Consider the following 14676-nt stretch of genomic DNA (forward strand, 5'->3'; position numbering starts at 1 on the left):
AATTATACTTGTCATTGCACGTTCGAGGCAACCACACACCTCTCATCCTACTTATCGCAATACGCAACGTACTTGTTCAAAAGTACAACCATGATAAAAGGGATCAACTAAATGTGAGGGTGAAAATATTACAATTTTGTGGTCTCAAACACATGCCATGCACATTCGAGGTAGACACAGACCTCTTATCCTACTCATCGTAGTACGCAACATACCTGTTCAAAAGTACAACCACGATGAGACGGGTATGAATTTCTCAAAGAAAATCCCCACAACATTGCTTTGCCAAAGTACACGATGTAACCATTCAAGTTCAAAGTTGCCATACTCTGGTCCTTTAGACCGTCACGAGCTTCTTGCCTGTTAGGCGAATATCAAGGTTACATGATTACCATAAAGTTCCAAAACATATTTCGAGGTTACCACAAACCTCTCATCCTAGTCCTCGTAGACTAAACATATCGTACATGACTAAAAGTACGATTATGAGGAGAGGGGCATGGATTTCTCAAAGCAAATCCGTCAGCAATAATCTCGCGAAGGAAGGAAATGCGCCAACTATCTTAGTTTGGCCAGAAAACCCAATAACTAGGTCTCACATCAGAGGTGATGTAGCAACGGCCTAGCGATGACGCATGTTCTTCAGTAGAACCTTCGCCCATCCTATGCACATGCCTCTAAACGGGGTCATCCGAGTTGCATCGAAAACATGAACTGAAGCTGTAGAACACTTCTCTCAAATACATCGATTTGAGAGATCCAGCCGCTATCTTGCAAAAGACTTTAGAAATCTGCTTTACAAAACTATATATTTTGAAAATAGGTTTGTGCCTAAACCTCATCCTTTTTGGAGAACCAAAGTGCATAATTGTGCATCATGTCTTTTAGCACAAATGAACGAAAAGAAATACACTTAAAGCTGCACCTAAGTGCAAGTCAGCAGAAGCGGACTCGTGCACAATATAGTGCGACGATAAAGTGCGATTGATCCCCAAAGTACAAAACTGTGTGTCGAGCGCAAAACCTCGTAGGCCGTGCACAAGGTACAAAACAATACCTCAGCTAATCAACCAAGCAAGTACGAGAATACTCAAGGCACTGCACGAGATACAAAACCATGCCTATGCCAAACAAACACGCAAGCAAGTGAATATCCAAAGCACTGCACAATGTACGAAATCGTACCTCAGCTAAACAAGCAAGCAAATACGCAAAATAGTGCACGAGGTACGAAACCGTACCTCGGCTAAACAAACATGCAAGCAAGTAATACACAAAGTAGAAGAGTATCAACAATGTAAAAACCAGAAAGGTCAGAAAGAAAAGCCTTGGCGCATAAAGCGCGGGGCAACAAAAAGAAAAGTGCAAAAATTAAAAGCGATAAAAAGTAAAAGCCGTGGCGCATAAAGCGCGGGGCAACAAAAAGGAAAATACAGAAATTAAAAGCAGAAAGTAAATACGAAACAAAAGCCTGGGCACATAAAGCGCAACAACAACAGGAAAGAAAGTAAAAAGCTATGGCGCATAAAGCGCAGGGCAACATAAAGGAAAGTACTAAAATAAAAAGCAGAAAGTAAAAGCCTAGGCACATATAGCTCGACGACAACAAAAAAGTAAAGTGCGGGGAAAGTAACGATGACAAGGATCGTGAAACCGCGTCCTTGAGTTAAAAGACATACGTATATATTTTTATACATATACATGTATAATTAACTCTTTCTTTATATTTTTAATTATCTTTTCTTATTTTAGCATTTGTCCGTTCATTGTCCTTTTATGCAACATTCTCCTACCTTGAGGGGTTGCGGGTCCTCGTACGTCTGCGGCGTAGGTAAGCATGGGCTCAAGCTACGGAGAGCGAGCCGGCTCCGTTGTGCAAGCTGCGAGCGTAAAAGCGTTAGTATGTTATAATTAATAAGGACAAAGCAAGAAAGGTCAGGGGGCTCAACTCCCTCCAAATGAGCAGTAGAGGCAGGGAGTCCTGAGTTCCCTGCCTGCTGGAACAACAAAGGCACCCTGCCAGGGCCTTGCTAGCTGCAGACGACAAGCAGTGGCAGAGGCTGGGAGCCTTGCTCTCTGCATGCCCGAACAAAAAAAAGGGGGGTAGGGGGCTCGACTACCTGTCAATACGCAGGCAAAGCAGAGATTTGCAGGGGCGAGGCACCCTGTTAACCCCCAAAGAACAATGACACAGGCAAGGGCTTAGAACCTGCCAATCTGCCCAAAGAGAAGCGGGGGGGGGGGGTCTAAGTTGGCAGGGCTTGACCCCTGCTGGCTCAGCAGAAGGTGCGACAGGGCTGAGCCCCTGTTGCTCCACGGATGATCGAGGAGGTGGCAGGGACTTAGTCTACCCAGACAAATAGGGAGGCGACAGGGCTCGGCCCAGCCTTGCCCTGTCGACTCACCTGGAAAGCCCAAGGTGGTGGCAGGGGCTCGACCCCTGCCGACCGACCGAAACCCAAGGAGACGGCAGGGGCTGGCCCCTGTCGACCCATTCGAACTGAGGGAGGTGACTGGGGATCGACCCCTGCACACTTGTTGAGGAAAAGAAAGGGAGGCGACAAGGGCTTGACCCCTGCTGGCCTATTCGAACAAGAGGCAGGCAAGGGCCCCCTACCACCCTGCCGACCAAAACACAAGGGCCACCCGGGAGCCTTCTCCTGGGAGCCCTCTGCCAAACAAAAGAGGTGATGCAGGCGGCAGCCCTGCCGTCTGCTGGATGGGAGAGGACCGATAAGGGTTGAGTACCCGATCGGCGTTGCCGGCGGTCAGAGGTCGATGACCGAACGAGAGAAGAGGGGGAAAGAACGAGGAGGGGAGGTGCTCAACACCTCCCTCCCTGGCAGACCCAGAGCCACCACAATGGTGGCTCTGGTCCACCGATCAGAGAACAGGAAGGTCGAGGGAAACAAAAAAGAGAGAAGATACGCAAAAGGGGGAAGAGGTTACCTGTGGTGGCGGCCGACAATGCGGGTTACCCGGCAAGGGTCGCCGACGAGAGCACATGAGGGAGGCAAGGAGGCAACCGACAGGGTTGCCTGCATCGATCCTGGTAAACAGAAGAAGAGGACGAAGGAGTGGGAAGCGATGGTGGTGGCGCTGTCGCCTGGCGGCGGTGCTCGCCGATGATGGAGGGTCGGGAAAGGCGACGAGAGGGAGAGTGCTCGGGGGTCATCGGGGGTTTATCAGAGGGGAACAGGGCTGCCAACAAGGCTACCGGAGAGGGGGACGTCGGCCGACAGGGGAGCCTGGTCGTGGGTTGCCGGCATCTGCAAGGAAGGCGACAAAGAGTGGAGGGGGTGTCGGGGACGTCGACCGAGCTGCTGGAGCGGGAGGCAGAGATGGGAAGGTGGTCGGCGAGGTTGGGGGGGGGGTTCGCTGCAGGGAAAGCCGGTGGGTTGCCGACACGATCGCCGATGGCTTCGGCCGTCGGTGGCCGTAGAAGACGGGAGGCAGAGAGGTGGACAGGAGAGAGAAAGAGGCATGGGTTTTACCCCTCGCCTGCCCAACCTGCATCTTTTAAAGATGTAGACTCTTGATCCTTCGAGAAGTCGGGGTCGGGCTCGGGTCGGGTCGGGCTCAGATCCGGGTTCGACATGGCGGACCAACCTTAGCACGTGTCTGACACCGTTTTTTTGTGGGCTTTACATTTTATGTTTGCATGTTATTTCTCGGTTTAGATACCACATGGACTTCATCAACATCTTTTTTTAAGAGCCAAACATGTTTCTTCTTGGCATAAATCGACAAGAACCTTATTAAGAGGAGTGGAGGCCCTATGAAGAAGGGATGCTCTTTGTTGTTCAAATTCGGGATGAAGCCCATGAATAAATTGAAAACATCTTTCTCTCTCCATTTGCTCTTGCCTTATGACTATAATACTTTCTTCCCATTGTGGCTCAAGGAGAGTAAGCTCATCCCATGAGATAGAGTACTATAATAGTCTCTAATACTCATGTACCCTTGCTTAGTTCCTCTTATCCTGTAAAAAGAAATGCTTAGCAAGATCCTTTTGAGTTTACATAAATTTCATGAATCATGTTTTATTTGCCTTCTTAAATTTGGCTAGATTAGCACAAATCTTAAGCTCCACATTATTTATGAACCATGCCAATATTTTGGCATGCTAACTTTTCCAATCTTCAATTTTTGATTGGTATTCTTCAATAGCTTTGACTTTTTCTTCATCACCTAAAGTTTTTTTTTCATTCCCTTCTTTTTTGGTGAGCTTTAATTGTGGTTCTGGAACGGTGCCACATACATATCCCCAAAGTTTCTTGCCTTTGAGGTTGTTTTCCATAGCGGCTACCCATATTCTATAGTTGGTTCCATTCAATTTGAATGAGAGGTCAATCTTTGCATCTTTGTTGGCCATTGCGGAAGATTTAAAGACGAACAAGAGTAAGAGTATGAAGCTTAATCACACTAAAAAACAAAAGAAAGAAGTCCTAAAAGAGTTTAAACACCTAGGGGCTCTAATACCATGAAATAAAATGCAAGTGCTAAAAAACAATGTCACAAAGTGACTACAAGAAGCCACAATCACATAAGCACAATGTCTCTAATGGACAAGAACCAATATGCCACAAAGGTTAAACACCAATCACACACAGGGAAGATGAGAGAACTTAAAAATAATAAAGAATTTATTATTGAAATGCTAGAAAAAGCAATAATGAAAGATGGGGTAAAGACCCCATCTTTATACACAAAAAGGGACCCAAGGGGGCTCCCATAGAGTCGTTGGGAGCCCCTCCAACGACTCTAATAAGGGCCTTTTTTACATTATTTAATAAAATAAAAAAAATTAATAAACTAAATATAACTCTATTGGACACATATTTTATATGGAAAGGGAAAAACTAAATTGCCCCTAGTGGGCATTACAAAGGATTAAAGGAAATAATCTCTCTCTCTCTCTCTCTCTCTATATATATATATATATATATATATATATGGTAAGCATATATATGATATACATATATTTTAACAATAAAGACTAGTCAACTCATTGCCTTCATATTTGCAGTGTTCTGAATCTCATGTATTCTATGTAATGGTTGGATCCGCTTGCAATAACTCTTACTGGAAATGAACATGTAAATTCAATTTATGTATGTTTTAGGATACAATTGGATTTTGGGTAAGAATCAAATTCTAGTGTTGTTAAGCGACATCTGAGGGAGCAAAAAGAATAATTGGAAAGTCCTCTGATGAAGAAAATACCTCTTGTTAATTTAATAAATAGTTTCTGATTAGTGCAAAGAATTGCTTTTAAATCATATCAATATATCAATTTGATTATTGACATCTTATTCATGCTCTAGCTGTAACGCCCCAAAATCCCAAACTTGTATCTTTTTAGGAAAAATTTGAAAGCTTTGTAATCAATCATCTTTCAGAGTTTAAAATGGCAGTTCAGTGGAAAATAAGTGTTTAAAATAATAAGTCAATGGACCTTGGGCGCCTTACAGTCAAACTTTCCTTTACACAATAGACTTGTATCTCCGTATAAGCATTGAAACTACATAGATTCAAAACAAGGTTTTTGATAATTAAAGTTTATACAAAAGAGAAATTTAAAAAAAAAAAACCCTTATGCAAAATTAAAAAACGTGCTTAGGAATGAAATGTCATAGAAAGAGTAGAATCTCGATATCATCAAGTCATCGCGCCATCGCATGTCGTACTAACCTAATAATCACCTGTACCCCACAAAACGGGCCAGACTTATAAAAATATGGTAGGTGCATAAATATCAAAACTCAGAACATGACTAACATATACGTTGTTCCTTTCATGATGTGCAATTCAGAATAAGCAAAATGAGCATGATAATCTTGTTTCGATAATTACCTGTCCTGAGGATACACACAAGGAAAATGTAAAAACAAATGAGACTACCCGAGGATTTGTTATTCCATGTATTTTAATACCCCGGACAACTAGCTGAGTCCACTCCTAAGGGAACGACCAATGACCGAGAGAGAATTCTTCAGAAGTCACTTGTTCAAGGGTATGCATCCAAACTTCTGTAGAAGTCATTAAGACCTACCACCTAGGATAATTTTTGGTATCCCAGTCCCCTAACTCTGCTGACCGGGGACACCGAGCCATTGCTACTCGAGGAGCGTTGTTATTAACGTGTCGATCAGAGTTTTTGTATCATCCCATCCTCTCTCTTGACAGAACCACAGAGACGAATGAGTATGTTAGGTTCTATTTTAACTGACGACCCATTCTACATGATCTAATCTTTTAAACCAAATCGAGCATCTTTCCTGTGATTGCGATCAACACCATTTATGTGATTTTTTTCTAATAATCATGCATTTTCATGCTACGAGGTTACCTTAAGCCTCCCCTCCAATCATCATAGTACTAACATGCCGTGCATGTCTGATAGTACCACTACAATGAGAGGGATATTGGTTTCTCGGAAAGAAACCCCAACATTTATTTAGAAATTTCAATGTTCCTTACTTTAGATCGGAGAATATCCGGGTCATTTCAGATACCAAAGAGAAGGGCTAAACGTACGTACCAGCCTAGGGCTATGTAGTCGAAGCCTTTCCGTTACGCAGGTTTGAGGAATAAACTCAATTACGAAAATGCAAACAGCAAATACTTGTTTTTCTTTTCGAGACGACGAATAAGACAAGCTTGAAATTTTGCATGTGAAACCCTTTTAAAAATAGAGACTTGACGAGGATGCGTACATCTGCGTCTTTAAATACACACATAATCTGAAGTAAGCAGGAGTACGTGTACCTTATAAGGTTATATATATGTATATAGAATACATATATAGTAAAGCATAAGCCTGTTTACATTGCTGCGCGATGACAAAGTAAATGACATAAAGTGAGGTTGAATGTGCGAAACCACACATTGAGCTAAATAAATTATGTAAGTGATGCACGATATACGAAATCGTACATCGACTAAATAAATTGTATAAGCAATGCATGATGTACGAAACTATACATCGGTTAAATAAATTGCATAAGCAATGCATGATGTACGAAACTGTATATTGGCTAAACAAATTGCGTAAGCAATGCATGATGTACGAAACCGTACATCGGCTAAATAAATTGCGTAAGCAATAGTCTGTGCACATAATATAATGAGATATTGTGGAAATATAAAGAGTGCATACAAACACTTACAACAATGAATAAAAGAGACAATATCACAAGTCCACAAAGGGACAATACAAGCACAAGCCTTTAAGAAGGCAACAATATACAAAGCCTCTTATTGAGAAGAGAGAAAGCTCTCAAGCTATGTCACATGGGTGCGGGTGCGGGGATTCGGCACTTCCAAAAAACTCGGGTGCGGGGGTGCGGTAGGGGCAAAAATGTAATATATATATATATATATATATATATATATATATATATATATATATATATATATATATATATATATATATATATATATATATATAAAGGGGGTCGGGGGAATAGGCGGGTTTTTTTTTTTCAAATTTTGCAGTTGTCAGCTGCGGTCAGCAGCTGACAGACAGCTGCTGCAGCTATCAGCAACTGACAGAACAGCTGCTGACAGACTGTCAGCATAATTTTTTTTTTTTTTTAAATTTCGAAGCCCATTTGGGCAATTTTTTTTTTATAAAAAATCCAAAAAAAATGGACCTTAATGATCCTGGGTGCGGTCAACGCACCCAGGATCGGGTTGACCACACCCGGTGCCGCACCCGCATCGAGTCGCGTCGACGCGGGTGCGGCACCCTGCTAGCCGAATCCCTGTGACATAGCTCTTAAGAATAAGAAATATACAAGGGGTTCACCCCTATTTATACAAGAGGGAGAGGAGCAAAGGGATGGCCAAAAGGCCTCAAAAGGAGAGCCAAAAAAGGGGCTCCCATAGAGTCGTTGGGAGCCCCCAACGGTCACATTTGTGACCGTTGGGGGCTCCAATGACTCTAAGGTTGGAGCCCCTTTTAACCCTCAAAAGAAATAAAAAAAGAAATAAAAAATAAGAAAATAAAATTACATTTTATCAAAAAACGAAAATAGTTGTTTTCTAAAACAACTATGTGAAATTACAAAAATACCCTTATCGGGTATTGATGTAATATATATATATATATATATATATATATATATATATATATATATATATATATTAGATACATTTTAACACCCCCCTCAAACTTTACGGAGAAATGACGAGAAGTTTGCCAAGAAGAAACATGAAGCGAGGAGCCGGAAGAGCTTTAGTGAAGAAGTCCGCCAACTGATATTCTGAAGTGACATATGGAAGAGCAATGGTTACTCGTAAGAATTCGTCACGAACATAGTGGCAATCCATTTCGATATGTTTTGTACGCTCATGAAAAGTATGATTGCTCGCGATATAGATGACACTCTTGTTGTCACAACATAGTTTTGAGGCTTCGGTAATATCAACTCCCATGTCTTTAAGCAGACTGCGAAGCCATACAAGCTCCATTGTCGTGGTTGCCATAGCCCGGTACTCAGCTTCAGTGGATGATAGTGAAACTTTCTGCTACTTCTTGCATCGCCAGGCAATCAAAGAGTTCCCTAAAAAGACATAAAAACCAGTAGTTGAGACTCGATCATTGAGATTACCTCCCCATTGGCATCAGTATAAGCAAGAAGATTCAAGGAAGAAGAGGATGATAGAAATAACCCTTTATTGATGGTATTCCGAATGTAGCGGATGATTCAGAGAACAACACTCATATGCACAATTGTAGCATGCTGAAATTGGCTAACTGAGTGAACCGCATGAGTGATATCTGGTCTGGTGATGGTTAAATAGATAAGAGACCCAATGAGTTGTCTGTAATGTGTGGGATCTTCCACAAGAACCCCATCCTCCAACCGTAATTTGACATTAATAACCTCGGGAGTCTCTACTTTGTTGTCATCAGAAATCCCAGACTTAGAACATATATCTGCAGCAAGCTTCATCTGTGACAAAATATATCCTCTAGGAGAATATGCAAATTCAATTCCAAGAAAATATCTGAGAAAACCTAAATCAGACATATCAAAATTATTTTTAACATATTTTTAACAACAATAATACTATTTTGATCATTCTCAGTGATAATCATATCATCAACATAAAGCAAAAAAATTACGATACTAGAACCTGCATGTTTAACAAAAAGAGCAGTGTCAGTATAACAAGAGTGAAATCCTAACTTTATCATGATATCACTGAAACGATCATACCAAGCCTTAGGAGCTTGTTTAAGACCATACAATGCCTTTAAAAGCCAAAGTGTTTGACCTTGCTTAATATTAATTCCGGGTGACAGATCCATGTAAACTTCTTCACTTAAGCTTCCATTTAAAAAGGCATTTTTTACGTCAAGTTGATAAATAGGCCATTTTTTGGTTGATGCGACAACTATTAAGGTCCTGACACTGGTCATTCGAGCTACGGGAGCGAATGTTTTTTCATAATCAATGCCATATTCTTGGGAATATCCCTTAGCAACTAATCTAGCTTTATATCGTTCTAAGGATCCATCGCTTTTAGTTTTAACTTTGAAGACCCAGCGACAACCAATAGGTTTTTTGTGTGAGGGTAGATTAACTATTTCCCAAGTATTGGCCTTTTTTAAAGCATTTAGTTCAACTTGCATTGCTTCAACCCAATGTGGTATAGATTTAGCTTGATTATAGTGAGCCAGTTCAAAATAAGAATGTAGGGTTATTATACATGCCCGATAGTTGGGGGTTAAGGAATCATAGGATACAAACCTATTTGGGGGTATTGATATTCTAGAAGAATGCCTAACTTGTGGTTCCTCAGTGAATTCAGAAATTTGAGAGTATTTTTCGAGGGCACTAATAGGATTTTCTTGATTTCTTATTGAGTAAACATTTATATCACTATCATGAACATTTATATTTGGATCACTATCATTTGAGGGTGTTATGTCAAGAGGGGATACCTCACGTGTATCGTCTATGTTTTCAAGAAAATCTTCTTGTATGTCATCAATAAGATCATATAAGAATATATAATCAATTTCATTTGTTTCTTCTATTTTATCAAAACCGTTTTCTTTTTCTAGAAATGTTACATCTTTTGAAACATATAGTTTATCATTCTTAAAATCATAACATCTATAGCCTTTTTGATTTTCACCATATCCTAGAAAAACACATTCAATTGCTTTTGGAGATAACTTATCTCTTTTATGTAATAAGACAAAACATTTGCAACAAAAAATACGAAGACGATTGAAATCAGGTGAAAATTTAAAGAGTTTTTCATAGGGAGAAGCATTTTTTAACTTAGAAGAGGGCATTCTATTGATTAGATAGGTTGAGATTAGAACGGTTTTGGCCCAAAACTTCTTTGGAATATTCCTAGAATCAAGTAATGTTCTAGCGGTTTCTATAATGTGCCTATGTTTCCTTTCCGCTAGGCCATTTTGTTGGGGAGTCCTAGGACATGACTTTTCATGGCAAATGCCATTTTGGGTCAAATAGTTTTGGAATTCGTGAGATAAGTATTCGCCACCGGAATCGGATCTTAAAATAGATATGTTATTTTGAAATTGATTTTGAACCTTTTTATGAAAATCTTTAAAGAAAGTAAATACTTCCGATTTATGACTAAGAAGATAAATCCAAACATACCGAGTAAAGTCATCAATAAACATAACATAATATGAATAGCCCCAACCGGAGAAGGCCCCCAAACATCCGAATGCACCAATTCAAAAGGTCTTGATGAAAGAAATGTTCTAGTTGGAAATGGAATAGACTTCATTTTTCCAAAAATGCAATCTTTGCAATTAATTTCTTTTTCCTTATAAAATTTGTTTTCAAAAGGAAAGAGATACATTTTAGAATAACTTGGATGACCAAGTCTTTTATGCCAAATTTTCATGTTTTTTTCTTGGACATAAGAACAAAACTAATTTGTAGGGAGATCGAGATGGTCCATATTATAGAGGTCTCCCTTTCTATGGCCTTGCCCAATCCGTTTCCCGGACTGGAGATTCTGCACAAAGCAACCATTAGACGAAAAAGATATTTCACATCCATGGTCGGCAATTTGAGAAACCGAAAATAGGTTTAAATTTAGTTTGGGAACAACTCTTACTTTTGGAACACAAAATTTTTGAGAATCTTTAAAAGAGCCAATACTTGAAATTTTTCAAAAGGTTCCATCGGCCGTAGAGACACAAGAGTCCTTTGAATTGGTGCAAACATCAATAAGTGCATTTTCATGAGGGGTCATATGAAAAGAAGCTCCGGAGTCAAGGATCCAAGAATACGTACCGGGTGATGATGTCGAGGCAATAGCCGCACTCGATGTGGAGGAAGAAACTTTTAGTATTTGTTGGAGAGCCATAGATATTTGTCCAAGAGTTTCTTTGATGTCATTGTTCTTGCCTTCATCTTCTTTGGTGGTGATTTCTTCAAGAGAGGCCACCTTAGGCTCGAAGGTTCCAATAAGCTTTGGACAAGTGGGTTTAATGTGACCCGACTCATTGCAATAATGACAAACAATCAGTTTTCTTCCTCCATTGTAGTTTCCTTGTTTCCCAAAATGAGGAGGCTTATAGGTGCTAACATTGTTACCCGATTTTGATACGGCAAGGACTTCATCAACATGCTTACTCATGCCAAGCCTTGTCTCCTCTTGAGTGATTTCGGCAATAGCATCCTCAATAGGAGGACATATAGATCTATGGAGAAGTGAGGATCTCACTTGCTCAAATTCGGGACGTAGCCCAAAAAGGAATTGAAACAATCGCTCTTGTTCCATTTGTTTTTGCCTTAAATCAATATCTTTCATAGAAACCCATTTTGCTTCCAAAAGAGCCAATTCATCTCATAGTGGGTTTAGGGCACTATAATAGTCTTGAATGCTAGAATAACCTTGCTTGGTGGTTCTAATCTTTTCTTGCAAGAAGTATGCTCTCGCAAGATCCTTTTGGGTATACATACCCTTCATAAAGGACCAAGCCTCATTGGCTCTACGAAATTTAGCTATATTAGTACATACCTTAAGCTCAACATTGTTTATAAACCACACAAGTATTTTTGCGTGATTGCTTTCCCAATCTTCCACTTCTTTTTGATGATTTTCAATGGCCTTGAGGCGAGCATCTCCTTCAAGAGCATTTTCTTGACCTTCTTCGTCCTTTGTAAGCGTAAGCTTAGGTTCCGGAATGGTACCCATGACAAAACCCCAAAGCTTCTTTCCTTTGAGATTATTTTCCATTGCCGATGCCCACATCATATAATTCTTTCCATTGAGCTTGAAAGATAAGTCAATCTTTGCCTCCATGATGTTGCCAAGAAGTGAGAAGATATCCACTAAATATGAGATACACGAACCACACCTTTCCTTCAAGAATTGAGTGGCTCTGATACCATGTAATGAGATATTGCGGAAATATAAAGAGTGCATACAAGCACTTACAACAATGAATAAAAGAGACAATATCACAAGTCCACAAAGGGACAATACAAGCACAAGCCCTTAAGAAGGCAACAATATAAAAAGCCTCTTATTGAGAAGAGAGAAAGCTCTCAAGAATAAGAAATATACAAGGGGTTCACCCCTATTTATACAAGAGGGAGAGGAGCAAAGGGATGGCCAAAAGGCCTCAAAAGGAGAGCCAAAAGGGGGCTCCCATAGAGTCGTTGGGAGCCCCCAACGGTCACATTTGTGACCGTTGGGGGCTCCAACGACTCTAAGGTTGGATCCCCTTTTAACCCTCAAAAGAAATAAAAAAAGAAATAAAAAAATAAGAAAATAAAATTACATTTTATAAAAAAAACGAAAATAGTTGTTTTCTAAAACAACTATGTGAAATTACAAAAATACCCTTATCGGGTATTGATGTAATATATATTTATATATATATATATATATATGATACATTTTAACACATAACAGTACGACGATAAAGTAAATAACATAATTTTAAATGGACAAGAATACACAAAACTGTGTTCTTGAGTTAAAAGCATATATATATATATAATACGTATAAGTTAGAAGTATCCCGTCATTTGTTCTCTTATGCAAACTTCCCCTACCTCGGAGATGGTCGAACTTGCTGAAGATGTAGAGTATAGGTTTTTAAGGGCTTGTGCCTTGGTAAGCATGTCACATCGTTGTGTCGGTGAAGAGCGCTAAAAGGATTATGTTGCGCTGCATAAAGGATGGTATTAAAACCTTATCGTGACGACGATTGCGTCGCAGGGATCAAACCTGAACCTAGTTCGAGCCGACTGGACCGAGCTAGGCTCAGTGCTAGCCGAGTTCAACCCCATGATACTTGACCAGGCAGGCCATAGGGAGGGTAGACAGGGCAGCTCAGTGGCTCGATTGAGTTGAGTCGAGCCCATTTCGAGTCCTAGGGTGCACCCCGATTTGGGGCACTCGGAGGAAACTGGACCGAGGCTGGCACAACGACAACCTTGTTGCCGCCGCTGCAGCCTTGGGCGGCGAAATAAAGTGGTGGGTGTCGGGTGGAGATGACTCGGTCCCTCCACCTTGCCAACCCAGTGAGAGGGGGAGAGACAAACAAGGGGTTTGCCTAACCCCGATTGTCTTTCCAGAAAAAGGAGGTAGACATAGGAGGCGCCTACCCTCTATTCGGTCAGAGGGGCGGGAGGGAGATGCATCTCCCTCCGATTGCCCCTTCTCGAAAAAATAGCAGCAACCAGAGGCTGTTGTCGGTTTCGCCAAAGAGGAGGAAGGAGAGGGTGCTTGGCACTCTCCCTCCCAGCGAGCTAGAGCCACCATCTTTAGTGGCTTTGGTTTGCTAGCAAAAAAATCAGGGAAGAAGGGGGAGGGCGGCACCCGAGTGGTGTCGCCACCTTTGAAAAAGAAAAAAAAAGAAGAACAATGACACCCGAGTGGTGCCCCTGGTTCCGGTAGTGTGGCGGCACTGAGCGTTGCCGCCACCACCGAGAAAAAGAAGAAAAAAAAGGTCGGTTCTTAGTTGTCGTGGGCGAGAGAGAGAGAGAGAGAGAGAGAGAGAGAGAGAGAGAGAGAGAGAGAGAGAGAGAGAGAGAGAGGTGTGTGTGGGGGGGGGTCGACTGCTCGAATGCAACAGGGAAGTTACAGGAGAGGAAGGTGGGCGGCGCTTCAGCCGCCCCACCTGGTCGGCACCCAGAGGTCACAACAGCAGCCAGCAGCCCCCTTTCCTATGAGAAAACAGGGGAAGAAGGAGAGGGTGCTCGACACCCTCTCTCCTGGCGAGCCAGAGCCACCATCGCTGGTGGCTCTGGTTTGCCAGCAAAAAGCAGAGAAGAAAAGAGGGAGGGCGACATACCTGCGAGAGGGTGGCTCCAGACAAGGGTGCTGGTGTGTCAGGGTCCGGACACGACGAGGCTCTAGTGTGAGAGTGGGGGAAAGAGAGTCGGGGAAAAAAGGAGGGTCGTTGTGAGAGAGAGAGGGAGACAAGGGGAGAGAGGCAGGAGAGAGATAACAAAAGGGAGTGAGAGACGAGAGGGTCGAGGTCGGGCGTGCGAGAGAGAGAGACAAAAGGGTTGGGGTCAGGTTTTGTAAAAAAGACCCCCCCCCTTGGGGGGTTTAAATAGGTTAACGAGAGGGGGGGGGTGCTGGATGTCGACATCCAACCTGGATCCAAACAATTCTTTTTTTTTTAAAACACGTGTCTTTACACTAGCT

At 41.7% G+C, this 14676-nt stretch overlaps 1 protein-coding gene across 3 annotated transcripts in view; it reads left to right on the forward strand.

Moving 5' to 3' along the window:
• LOC149822073 (putative acyl-activating enzyme 19) overlaps positions 1-14676 on the forward strand; it is a 98626-nt gene that overhangs the window by 40098 nt on the left and 43852 nt on the right. The window lies entirely within an intron of this gene.

The sequence above is a fragment of the Nuphar pumila genome, chromosome 11 (assembly GCF_984573655.1).
Source record: "Nuphar pumila chromosome 11, dmNupPumi1.hap1.1, whole genome shotgun sequence".
NCBI lineage: Eukaryota > Viridiplantae > Streptophyta > Magnoliopsida > Nymphaeales > Nymphaeaceae > Nuphar > Nuphar pumila.